Raw genomic sequence first — 11585 nt, 5'->3', positions numbered from 1 at the left:
GTGGTACACTGTTTGTTTGCTTTGCTCCATACCCTCCACATGATCTGTGGTTTTAGAGGCTTTCACATGAGGAACTCAAGCCTGAGGGCTGAGAGAGACGGGCAGAACATGTAAACAGCAGCATCATATCCTGCTTACGCGTGGCTTCACGTTCACTGCCATGACAACTTTAGGAAACTTCACGTACAAGGATGGGGTAATCTTGACTGAGCTAAGCCATCACACCCCCACCAGAGTAGGGACCTAGTTTATCTGAAGAGCCGAAATCATGTTGTTTTTATGACCTCTCAGGACAATGGCAACAGGGGACATTTGTGTCACCGCTAAGATAGGCAAGCAAGACTGAAGGGTTCCACTCAGTGCAGGGTCTGATTTGAAAAACACTTCCAGTACTCCTAATTGGATAATGTGGTTGTTCCTGCATTCGTCAGTTTTCTGCTGTGTGATACTAACAATACAATGGAGCCACTCAATGGAGAAGGAAGGTCTTAGGTGGCAACAGATGAAAAATAAGATAAGTTGTTTTAATGATAGGTATATAGTTTCCAACTCTTCGCGACCCCATGGATCAGATCACGCCAGGCCTTCTGGTCTTCATGTTCGTTGCATCTATGACACTGTCTAACCATCTCATCCTTTGCCGTCCCCGTCTTCTTTGACCTTCAATCTTTCCCAGCATCAGGGTCTTCTCCAGTGAGTGCTCCCTTCTCATTTGGTGGCCAAAGTATTTGAGCTTCAGTTTCATTATCTGTGCGACTGAACAACAACAAAAAATACAGTTTCCATTTTCCACATCTACATCTGGACTTACCTTGTTGTCAGATATCCCGTTGACAAGGTTCATTTGCTTCTCTGAACAGCCATGCAGCTGGGATTATGCCAGAAAAATTTGAGACCAAAATCTGTTATTCCTGAAAGGGTGCCCAAGGCATGAACAAAGGATGGAAATAAGAGTGTGCGCCAGCATTCCAGTGTTTTTGTGACCATGCCATTTATCCTTGAGAAGAAAATCATGTGAATGCATCCCTAGAGTAAAATAGGATTAAGACAAAGTGATATTCACATTTTACATATATTGCTGTGCAGCAAATATACAATCACATTAAAAAAAAGAATGAAAGAATACTATCTCCATCAACTTCCCAAGGGCATCTAGCTGGTTTCCACTATATGAAGGGTTGCCAACCTCCAGGTGGGTTATTGAAAGGGAACAAAACAACTGTGATATATTACATCCAAAAAATTCTTCATAGACTTGTGAGTTCTTTTCCAATTTACTTGGAGCAATTCAAATGCATCAACACCACAACTGACCGTGCATATTGCGTCTCATTTCATATACACACTTTATCAGAGTGGGTAGCGTTGAAATTCCTATGTAATTTTAATCAATTTGGCAAACACTATAGTCATTCCTCATAGTAACATTCATCAAATCCTCTAGAGGATCCTCTATGTAATTAGAATTACATAGGGATTTCAACGCTACCCACTCTGATAAAGTGTGTATATGAAATGAGACGCAATATGCACGGTCAGTTGTGGTGTTGATGCATTTGAATTGCTCCAAGTAAATTGGAAAAGAACTCACAAGTCTATGAAGATTTTATGGCATAATATATCACAGTTGTTTTGCTCCCTTTCAACTTCCATCCCATGATCTCTCTCCTTGGTTTGCAACCTCCATGTGGGGCCTGGAGATCTGCTATGATAATTGATCTTCGGGTAATAGAAATCAGTTCCCCTAGAGAAAATGGCTGCTTTGGAGAGTAGACTCTATGGCATTATGTCATGCCTGGCCCCGACGTGGCCTCAGAAGCAAGGCTTGACAGCCAGGGACAGGAGGACTTGGATCCTTTAACAGAAGAAACTGTAAGTCCTGAGGAGGATACCACTCAGCAAGAGCCACCTGAGGTCGATCAGGTGCTGCCGAGCACAAATGCGTCCCCACCAGAATCTCCTCCACCTGTCAACAGGCTCCGAGACCGAAGGCATCAGGAGCTGAATAAGAGGCGAAAGGCTGCATGCCTGCGTGTTCGACGTTTGCTCAGCCCTGAGTTTTGACAGCAGCCTGGACATTGTTTCAGGGAGCTAATGAGATAATGAGCCAGCACGCTATTTCAGCAGACCTGTTGCCTTGAGCAAACCATGCTGGCAACGTTTGATGTCGGGACCAGACACTCTGTGTGACCTTGCTTCAGATCTTGCGGATTCTTTGGTTTCGGCTCGGTTGGTGTTTGGACTGTCGGCATCTGTTTACCTGCTCCTGATTTATGGCTAACTGACCCTTGGCGTTTCCCTGACTATGACTTCGGCTCTGCCCTTATCAGACTCAGCGTGATTTATGGACTATGACTCTTGGTATGTTTTGACTGCGGCTGTGTTAAACTGCTTGGGACTTGTTTGTAAGGCTTTTCTGACTGAATTATTGGCTGACCATGGACTGGCTCTCCAACCTGCTTTGCTAACTGTTGTGCACTGGAACTGACCGTGACACATTATACTCTGCTGAAGTCCCCCCCTTAACCAAACCCTGTTCTCCCCAGACTCCACCCCCCCCAAATCTCCAGGTATTTCCCCTACCCAGAGCTGGTAACCCTAGCTGGATGGATACAAGGTGTGCAACATTGAAGCTTTGGGTTCACACAGGCTTAGAGATGTTAAAGATGAAGAGAACCTTATTATGTCATCAGGATATTAGAGCAGCTAAAATGCAAGCTGATAATACTAGGGTGTCTTCTGTTTATCAGGAAGCAACTTCCTAATGCTGTGGAAGAGGAAGGAAGGAACTTTTGGAACCACAACCCATTGTGCAGGAATAAGCAAAGCGGCACATTTTGAAATTCCAGTTTTACACAATCACAAATGGTACAAGAGCTCTGAGCATTCCACTGATGGCTTTAACCCTATCTGCTATAACAAGAAGGGCTCTATAAGCAGTGTGTTTCACTGCCAAATTATTTGAAGCTCTTGATTGGCAATGGTTCCCTGACCAGCTACTGAGCTGTTTGCACTAGCCCTGCCCCTACTATAAAAAGACAAGGGAACCACCTACTCCAGTATCTTATATAGAAAGCACTTTGTTAGGTGAGGCCTAACAACAAATCCATTGAGTGCTTGCTGCCTGTTTTCTTTTGTCCATCATATACCTGCCCTGTGATTTCCAAGTCCCTCCCATAACAAAGAATTGCTGGTAGTCTCAGGGAGGAGGAAGAGAGGAGGAAGGAACCAGAGTTTCATGAACTAGTGGCACTTCATCCCACAAGGGGCCCCTTCCTGACTAGTACAACAGGACATGGGGGGGGGGAGTGCATTCCTAGAGATTGCATCACAGCTGGGTGTCTCAGAAAGACTTACAATGACACACCTGTTATGTTGTGGGAAATTATGTAATTGCCTTCATAGGAACTGCTTTGTTCTGCCCAAATCGGCTAGGGCTATTTAGGTCTGATTTTCAGTAAAGAATACATAATACTGTACACCACTATTGGCTGCAAGATTTCAGACGATAAAGGGTTCACGTCTATAAAAGTTGCAAGAAAGGAGGCTTTCGGGGGGGGGGGGAGTTACCCTTCTCCAAAAATTTCCCACCATGCGCATTGAGAAAAACAAACTAATACATGCATATATATCAAAGCTCTCTTCTGTAAATATACAATGTATACAGCACAGTGCACAGGCACAAAACACGTGTCTCTGTATACTCCAGAGCATAGTTCATTTTTGAAAACGTGTACGTATATGAATAAACATCCATACTAATATATAATGCATGCACATTGCACATATGTGTGTAAATGTGAATATATGCATACACACACACAAACAGGAACAATTACAAATGCACACAAATGTGCACATACAAAAATAAGCACATCCACATAAATGTCATAAGGCTTCCACATATCAAAATAAATCTGTGCAAGTACATGGATTTGCAAAGCTTGCAGGTCTAGATTTGCTCATCCAAATGCACTCTGTAAACTTTGTACATGCATGCAAAAAAAATTGCAAAATACACAGTCATAAATAACAAAATATGCATATATGCATAAAAGCTCACCCAGGTAAAATGCACACAGAGAAACATGCAGGTTCACAAAGCATGCACCTCTAAGCACTCTAGTTTTTAAATATTTGCCTGCAACAGATTGCACACCACGCACAAAAGCATATCTATGAAATATATGTGCAAACATCCATAAAAGGCTCAAATGTGAACACATGGATTCACAAAAGTATACCCCTCTAAATGTACAATATCATACATGCATGCACACATAAGGGTAAAGAAACTATGCATAAACATACAGAAAAATATGCATGTAGAAATGTTCATACATGGACACTAATACATACATGCACGTGTCCAAAAGTTAAATGGGAACAGCTCAGTGATTTTCAAAATCCTGTGCGATTCTCTCTATCATAAAGGCGACAGTCTCTTTTCAGCCTCTCTTAACCTATCACAGCAAACCAACTCTTTAGGACAGAGTATTTTCTTGTGCAACTCCAGAGTGGTGGGTCTGCTGGGGCTTCACTAGGTTTCTATAAAAGAAATAATGCAGTTGCTATAAATGCAATTAATAACAGCTTCCACACCAGCAACCACATGCATCTACTACCACTTCACTGTACCTTGGGTGTACCAGGCACACCTAGGTAACACTGCATTTTATGCACTGCTAGCTGGCTGCAAATCCCATGCTCATGGATGTATCAGGCACACTCAGTTTTAGTTTTTCATTGCACCTGGAAATCAAGTTTCCTGCAGCAAATTTGCTCTGTCCACTGCTTTGAGTTTACCTGACCCTCCAGATGACGCATCTGCATTTCCCGAGGTGTCTGTTGTTTGCGCTGCAACACTGCCTGTTCTCGGATGGACTGACAGCATTCCACTTGTGATTACTGCAGGCTGGGCTGTTCAGTCCCTACAGAACTCCTTCTCTCATTAGCTCACTCCAGTTTCTGCAATTACCCGCTGAATTGTTTGCTAATGTGAACATGGAAGGCAATTATATAACGACAGCATTTTCACTGGCACTGTAATTATCGTTTCCAAACTGGTGTTGTGCAATTTGAAGTTCAAACCCATTCATGCCTCTGTGGTGGTGCTGGGATGCTTCATACAATCTTACTTGCTGCTTCTGGTGCCTGCAGTATTGCCTTCTGGTAATAAAAATGTATGGGATGAGCAGACTTGCTCGCCTTAGATGACATTTTCCTGAAGCAGGAATACAGTTACTCTGTGTATATTGATGACGTGTGCCTGGAGCCGGTTCCAAATACCTGTATTCATTCATGGGGTGAAGAAGACCACATGTCTTTTTATCCATAAAAAGCAAATTGCAGGCTAGTTCAGGGATTGGGTTTTTAGTGATTTAAATCCCACACAAGTCCTTTTAAGAAGTTTTGTGTATACGTACTGGGAGGCCAGCAACTACACATATCAGGAGCATGTCCCTCCTGGTATCTCAGGTTGCCATGTTGTCTGAACGGGCAGGCACGCATTAACCCACGGTTCTACAAAACATGTGTGGTTCACGCAAAAAAAGTGTGGTGCTCCTAAACGGACATCATGACTGTGCATATCAGGAGTAGCACACTCATGATAAGTGCAGTTGTTGGCCACCTGGTACATGCAGATATAACATCTGAACAGGGTTTCAGTTTTACTGTTTGAAACCAGCTTCTCTGCTCTGCTACCAGCATCTTCAAGGAGAAGAGATATACCCTGATAGCGGATGCCTCCGTGGGTATCATAGTTTCCACTTTGGTTCTGTGTACAGTGACGCACAAGGAACGTGTTTTGAGGGAAGCCCGTAGAGTGCTCAAGCCAATTTGCATTTCAGGAAACCAGGTGCTGGGCAGAAAAACAAAAGCGATGTATGGGTATGCATTTTCCATACAAAATATCTTTTGACTAGTGATTTGATCAATTTGTTTGTAATCGACGGGCTGAATCCAGACACTGTGCCAAACAGGGTTCCCAACCTTCAGGTGGAGCCTGGAGTTGATCTTAGGGCTGCCAAATCCCCCTGGGGGCGGAAATCCCCCTGCCCCAGAGGCCCGTTCCCAGACGCCGGGGAATCGGGCCCCGGGGGGAACCCCGCCCCAGCGTGCACATCACAGGGAAGTGACGTTATGACGCCGGGCATGCTGGGGGTGGGGCCACGGCCATACAAGGGAAAACTCTATGGTATGGTCGTGGCCCCGCCCCAAGCGTGCCCGGCGTCATGACGTCACTTCCCTGTGACGTGCATGCGGCGCTCCGGGAGCCACGCAGGAGTCCCCCGCCGGAGAGGTGAGTACCATTTGGCAACCCTAGTTGATCTCCAGACTACAGGGATGAGTTCCCCTGGACAAAACGGCAACTTCAGAGAGTGATCTCGATGGCATCACGTCCCTCCTGGGCTCCCTCTCTTCTCCAAACTCCACCCTCCCCAGGCTACACTCCTAAATCTCCAGGAGTTTCCCAATTTGGAGTTGGCAACCCTAGCAGGACTAGGCAGCAACACTGATGTTATTGCCACTCACTATAGGGAAAACCCATAGCTCTAGAAATTGCTGAAAACTCCACGCTTTCAGTGATTTCTAGACCCAGGGTGCATTCAGACGGGCAGCTAATACTGCAATTGGCCCAGCTCTAATTTGATCTTGATCTTTTTTATCCGGCGTTGCACGACCAGACAGCTCCCCTTACTGCACGCATACTCCATGGTGGAGCCGTGCGGTCAGGTTTTATTATCTGTTTGTGCATTTATTTATTTATTTTTATTATTTTGATTTATAGCCCGCCCTCCCCGCAAGCGGGCTCAGGGCGGCTCACAAATAGGGCACATGCCAATACATAGAACAGGTTAAAAGCAACATTAAAAAAGTCATTTACAATATTACACAGTGCTCTAGGTGTTTCAAATCAGTCTTCAATAAAAAGATGGCATCTTGAAGATGGTACTCCCAGTTCAGTGGTGTCAGCTCCACGCAGCGCTGTCGTTCACTCCTCACAGGGCCAGTTGGTAATGGTGGTAATCCGTGCCTCAACGTATACTTGTTTTTCTACGTATGCACGGAGTTGAATGGTTAAAGCACCAGCAGTGGTACCTCCCTCTAGGTACCTTTTTAATTAACGCAGTTCATAAAATTCACGGGCTGTTTAGAAACATGAAATTGTCCGGTACATTTGAGCGGAGCTCTGCAGCTGTCGCACGTTTACACATTTATGCGTATATCGCTAAGAATTTTTTTAAATGGCGCCTGCTCGGGATGGTCTGATGTCAGACCATCCCAATGGGAAGATTGCGCACTGGAACGATCAGATGGGGGGGAAGTCCGCAATTGGTCCGTCAGGAAGTGAAAACTCCAGACTTTAACTAGTATCTTTTATGTACGGCTCCGAAGCGCAGCAAAACGGGATGATCACGGAAGAGGCATGTTTCCCAGATGTTGCTGTCTGCTCATTACCTTTAAATTCGCCAGGCACTTGTGCCTGGCATGGATCTAAAGACCAGTCTGGTCGGGACCCCACTATATGTCAATTCTTGGTTTCTTCCAGAAATGATGTGGTGCCACTGCTGTCAGCCCGTATATCCCCACCCCCAACCATCTGGTGCCTGTCTCAGCCTGACAATCCTACACTGGGGTGTAATTATAAATACAACAACCCCTTTACTGTGGAGGAAAGGACAGTGGCCATGGGACGGTCACTCCTTCTTGGCCTAATCTACCTCTCAGGGTTGCTGTGAGGTTAAAATGGGGGCTGTATATTCTCTGATCTCCTTGGAGAAAGGGTAGGATATAAATGTGAGGTAAAGAAGGGGACAATGTAGGAGTACGTGGATATAATCAGGGGCCATTTCCTGCAGGAGCGCACCGGAGCGGAGCTCCGGCAGTAAAGAGCCCAGAGGGCGGGCACATGCAACAAGCCCCACCCCCTGCTCCCAGCAGGGCTCAGTCAGAGCAAGAAGCAGCCAGGTAAGTTGCAGCACCCACCGGCCCAAAACAGTCCAGTGGCACCTTTAAGACCAAGTTTTATTCAGGCACAAGCTCTCCCTCCTCTGCGAGGACAGATCTGAATGTTCTCCCCCCCCCCAATAGCTAGCAATCCAAAACAGTCCAGTGGAGCCTGAGCAGTGGGTGTTACCTTCTGACACACTTCCGGTGATGTCAGGGGGTGTGGCATATGCAAATAAGTTATGTGAATGAGTTATGCTAATGAGCTCCTGCACCTCTTTTTCTACGAAATGACCCCTGGATATAATCAATTGCATTACAAAGTGTCTGGGCAGCCTAGGATGCTGTAATGGGCAAACAGATTGCCAGCTTCTGATTTAAACAATGCCAGTCCTGGGTGGAACCAGAGGGTGAGGCCTGGGCAGGCCGTGCTGAGCAGAACCTACTCATCAGAGAAGGAGACAAGGCATGGTCTGCCAGCTGAGGACTGAAGCCTGGCAGAACCTAATCTTGCTGGCTGATTTTAGCTCCCCCTCCACAATACAATGCTGGTTATTTCCAACCAGCTATTGTGTAATTCAGTGTTTAAATAAAGATTGCTTTCACACAGCAAAATTTCTAACATTTCCCTATTATAACACTATTGCAGTGGGTTTTTTTTTTCAAGCCAGCAAAATTTCCTCTGGTGGCACAGGGGGTGGGGGAATGTCAGGCATGAGGGCATGACAGCAATATGATAGCACCAGTGTGGTCCGAAGGTTTGTGCTTTCCCATCCAAGCTGCCCGCAAGCCCTCTTTGACTGTGATCTTTCAGGAAAGATAATAAAGCTGGCTGAGGAAAATAATGGAGCAAAACGGGGGAAATAAGGAGAGTGGGCAAATCAAGGACAATGTTGTGTGGATATTCCAAAAACTCACTCCAGTCCAGTTTGGTCACCAAACTGAAGCAAAAACTCCATATGGAAGCAACCCAGGGTTTAGTTTTCATTGCAGTTGAACCCCAGCTTCCTTGAGAGGGAGTCTTATTGCTTAGACCAGTAAAATATTGACTGGTTGGCAACCAAACAAACAAATTCAAATCAGAAGAATCTAAAACTGCACATTTCTAAGCAAAATTTAGATAGGGATGTGTGCTTGAGACTGTTCATTCGGGCCCCTTTCGGGCTGCTGTGGGCCGATTCAGATTCTACTTGAGACCCCTCCCCCCATGTTTGTTTGATCTCTATTACAGTACCTAGAAATGCTACAAAAGGAAGTCTAAGTGAGGATTCGTCCAAGGGCAAACAGTAAGAAAACACAGGTGTAACTATTAGCTTATTCTGCAAAAAGAGAGAGAGAGAGAGACGTGTTAGACCAGCAAGTGGATTTTCAGAAGATGGTATATTATGAGTTGTGTCTTTATGTGGTGGTTTGGCTGTGCAAAGAACCCAAGTGGTTGTTAGCACCAGTTGCATTTTAGGGGTGCCAGTGACTTAAGATGTACACCCCAGCATCCCTGGCTCTCTTACAGTGAAAGATGATGTATTGTATTCCTAGGTTCAAGCAGTTTTGGAAGTGTAAAGCCAAATTCATAGATGCCACTTAAAGCACTACTCAATGAATGATGGAAAAGCAGTTTAAAATGCACTTGTATTTCATTTCATCCTTAGTTCACTCCAATCTTCTCAATAGAAAAACTTCAAATAGTAGTTCTGGAAAGAATGTACACATGCACGTCCACAAACGTATGCACACACCATTAATGTTTGGCTGTCTAAAGACCCATAGAAGGTTTAGGAGCTGTAAAAGGATTTTTTTGCATTCACTACCTGTATATTCAAAAGCTGAATGGTCTCTGGTTTAAAATTTCGACATGCAAACAATGGCATGTCAACTGATTAATATGAAACAGAATTTTCTGGGAGGTTTCTTCTCTTAATGACTTCTGTATTTTTTTAGCAAATATGTTTCATTATTTTCTAATACAGTAACCATAATGTTATACATACAAGAATAGTTGATAAAGTTTTAACAATGAATAAAAAAATAGATTAAAATCTATTGCAGTTCCGCAGGGCCTGCAAGACGAAGCTCTTCCACCAGGCCTTCAATTAGGAGCCGCCCCCACCACTACCATCAATGAGCCCGGCCCTCAATGCCAACATCTGGTCTGTTACATCGAGCGACTCGAAACGACATTGAGCTTGAATCTAGTTGTCAGAGACATCTTAATACGCCATCATAAGCAACGAACTGTAGAACTGAATAGTACCTTATGATTTTATGTTTTAACTTATTATGAAATTATGTATATTGTTTTATCGGTTTTATTGGCAATTGGGCCACTGCTGTAAGCCGCCCTGAGCCCGTTTGCGCGGAGGGCGGGGTATAAATTGAATAAATAAATAAATAAATAAATAATAAAATATCATCAATGTTTACAAAGCAATTTGAGATAATACAACATCTTCTTAAACAAATGCTTTAAAAGTATAACAAACTCTAGTAATGTTTATTTTTTGGGATGCCCCCCCCCATACGATATCCAACCACTGGGAACCAAACTACTTGGTAGGTTTTCTGATAACTTTCTATGTTTGTAATAATCTTTTGAGAAGAAATCTTACCATAAACAAAGTGGTCCCAAACTTTATTGTGCCAGGTATTTAAAGTTGGGCCTGAATTATCTTTCAATTTCTGTGCTATGGTTATTCTAGCAATCGCGATTAAGGTCATTATTAGCAGCATTTTTGTTTTATTTCCAGATATATCTGGCCAGATGTCCAAAAGAACTGTTCTTGTTGTTGTTCAGTCACACAGCTGACTCCAACTCTTCACAACCCCATGGACCACATCATGCCAGGCCCTCCTGTCTTCCGTCATGCTCCGAAGTTTGCTTAATTTCATGTTTGTTGCATCGATAGCACTGTCTAACCATCTCATCCTTTGCCATCCCCTTCTTCTTTTACCTTCAGTCCTTCCCAGCATCAGGGTCTTCTCCAGTGAGTGCTCCCTTCTCATTTGGTGGCCAAACTATTTGAGCTTCAGTTTCAGTATCTGGCCTTCCAGGGAACAGTTAGGGTTGATTTCTTTTAGGATTGACTGATTTGATCTCCTTGCAGTCCAAGGGACTCTCAAGAGTCTTCTCCAGTACCATAATTCAAAAGAATCTATTCTTCGGCGTTCGGCCTTTCTTATAGTCCAACTCTCGCAGCCATACATTACTACTGGGAATAACTACCTCCAGTCTAACAGGTAAGTCAGTTCCAGTAATAATATAAATCTGTATTATGACTAGCTTCCAAAACTGATTTATACAAGGACAGTAACACCAATAATGAATATAATCTGTGACTTGTCCACAGTTTTTCCAGTACAGTTTGCAAACAGCAGGATTTATTCTATGTAACCTTGTAGGAGGCATATACCAACAATTCAAAACTTTAGGCTTCCGGTCTGGCTCCCGCGAATGGCGGACGCATCCTCGGGTCGCTCCCGAGGGCGTCTCGCCCGCCCGCGGTGGAGGAGGGAATCTGCGCGAGCGGAGACCCGAACGAGCCCCTCAGGAAGAGAGGAGCTCGGATCCGGGGCGCTTTAGGGCGCTACAGGGGGGAGTCTCTCTTTTGGCCGAGAGGTCGGAGATTGAAGCTCCC

At 44.5% G+C, this 11585-nt stretch overlaps 1 long non-coding RNA gene across 1 annotated transcript; it reads right to left on the bottom strand.

The window, feature by feature from the left end:
- Positions 1 to 762: 762 nt before the first annotated feature.
- LOC107106752 lies at positions 763 to 4975 on the bottom strand. The gene is made up of 3 exons (XR_001482374.1): positions 4807 to 4975; positions 4360 to 4548; positions 763 to 1026 (listed from the first exon to the last, which is right to left on the bottom strand). It is a non-coding gene; the product is annotated as an uncharacterized LOC107106752 (long non-coding RNA).
- Between the last annotated feature and the right edge of the window lie 6610 nt (positions 4976 to 11585).

Source organism: Gekko japonicus, unplaced genomic scaffold (genome assembly GCF_001447785.1).
Source record: "Gekko japonicus isolate JY-2015 unplaced genomic scaffold, Gekko_japonicus_V1.1 scaffold1373, whole genome shotgun sequence".
Lineage (NCBI taxonomy): Eukaryota > Metazoa > Chordata > Lepidosauria > Squamata > Gekkonidae > Gekko > Gekko japonicus.
Note: the sequence above shows the minus strand (reverse complement) of the source record. Positions and strands in the feature narration are given on the sequence as shown.